Here is a 2,024-nt window from a genome sequence, read left to right on the forward strand (position 1 = left end):
CATGTGGTCGGTTTTTATTAAATTAATTTATTAATTTAATAAAAAAACCGACTACATGTGGTCGGTTTTAAGTTAAATTAATAAATTAATTTTATAAAAATCGACCACATGTGGTCGGTTTTTTAAATATTTTTTAATTTTTTTTTTCAAAAAAAAAAATCACAAGTGTTCGGTTTGGTTTTTAAAAAATTTATAATTTTTTTAAAACCGACCACTTGTGGTCGATTTTTTTATTTTTTTTAAAAAAGCGACCACAAGTGGTCGCTTTTATATTTTAAAAAATTATACTAATTCATTAAATAATTTTATTATTAATTATTATTTATTTTTCAAATAAAAATTAAAAAAAATATAAAATCGACCACTTGTGGTCTGTTTTTAATTTTTTTTTAATTATTTTTTAAAAAGCGACCACAAGCAGTCGCTTTTATATTTTAAACTAGTGAGAAGAAGCCCGTGCAAAGCACGAAACCTGCATCTATTCTAAATTAATATTATAATAATAATCATATCAATTAATGTGACATTTTTTGAATTTTAAAAATTAAATAAATTTATTTTTTCATGTAATTTTTGCTTATATTCTTAAAATATATTAAATTATCAATTATTATGATTTATTATTCAAATATATAATTTTAATTCAAAAATTTAATTCACGATCAAAATTAAACTCTACAAATGTATAATTAATAAATAGTTTGAAAAATCAAATTTGATAGGCCTATATTTCTATTTTTCAGATAACACTGGCTCTGCATTTGTTATTTTTTGATCTCAAACAATGTGATCCAAATAGAATTTAAATAATCAATCATACTTTTAATACGTTTTTAGATATTTTAAGTTGTTAACTATTGTAGTTTATAGTAAATTTTTTGTTTTCAAATAATATATGTTACTCTCATTGTCCAAACTTTTGTGGAGTTGATAGTCAATTATATTTTAAAAATAATTTAAGTTTTTAATTATTGTGATTTATTATACTATTCTTCTATTCCAATTTAAATACCATTGATATAGTTTTGAGAGTCAATCAAATATTTCATATCTTTTAAAAATTTTCAAGTTGTTAATTATTGTGATTTATAATATTTTTTACGTACTTTTTGAAATATATAACACGTTATTTTTTCTTGTAAATATTTTAAATTGTTAACTATTGTAATTTATAATACTTTTTATGTAATACTTTTTAAGTTCTTCGTAGAAATTGCCCGCTTCACTATTAGGAACAGCTTCAACATTTTCCCTAAAGTCAACCCCGTGTTGTATCCTAAAATCATCGTGCATCATTTCTGTCATCCTAGTATCTTGATATTCATTATGCCCTGCAGACCTACTACTTTCTCCAACAACAAATTTATTTTGCCCAACATCACCATGAATATCAACCATTCTTAAAAAGTCCTCGTGAAACCCCTTTCTATAAAGAAGTTCCTTTACATCTTCTTCACTTACAAGATTTATACCATCACATCTAACACAAGGACAATAAATTACCCAAAAACATGTTCAAAGATCAAGTGTCTTAGCATGTTCAACAAATCTTTTGACACCCTCAACAAAATCCTCCCTAATACCCATTCTATTATCATTGTTCCGATGATATATCTAACTATAATCATGTTCCATCTATGCAATCAATCAGATTCAACTAATTAGATCAAGCATTTTCAACAAATAAAGTCACCAACAACATCACCTTCTAAACAAAAATTCACTTTTGAAGTCACCAATACTTAACCTTTTTCAACTAACTAAGGCACCAACGAAACTAACTTCTAAACACTAATTCACTATTAAAGTCACCGGCACTTAAGCATTTTCAACAAATAAAGCAACCAACAACATCACCTTCTAAACAAAAGTTCACTTTTAAAGTAACCAAAACTTAAGCATTTTCAACTAATAAAGTCACCAACCACATTACCTCCTAAACACTAATTCACTATTAAAGTCACCAAAACTTATGCATTTTCAACAAATAAAGTCACCAACAACATCACCTTCTAAACAAAAGT

This window comes from Capsicum annuum, chromosome 4, assembly GCF_002878395.1.
Source record: "Capsicum annuum cultivar UCD-10X-F1 chromosome 4, UCD10Xv1.1, whole genome shotgun sequence".
Classification (NCBI taxonomy): domain Eukaryota; kingdom Viridiplantae; phylum Streptophyta; class Magnoliopsida; order Solanales; family Solanaceae; genus Capsicum; species Capsicum annuum.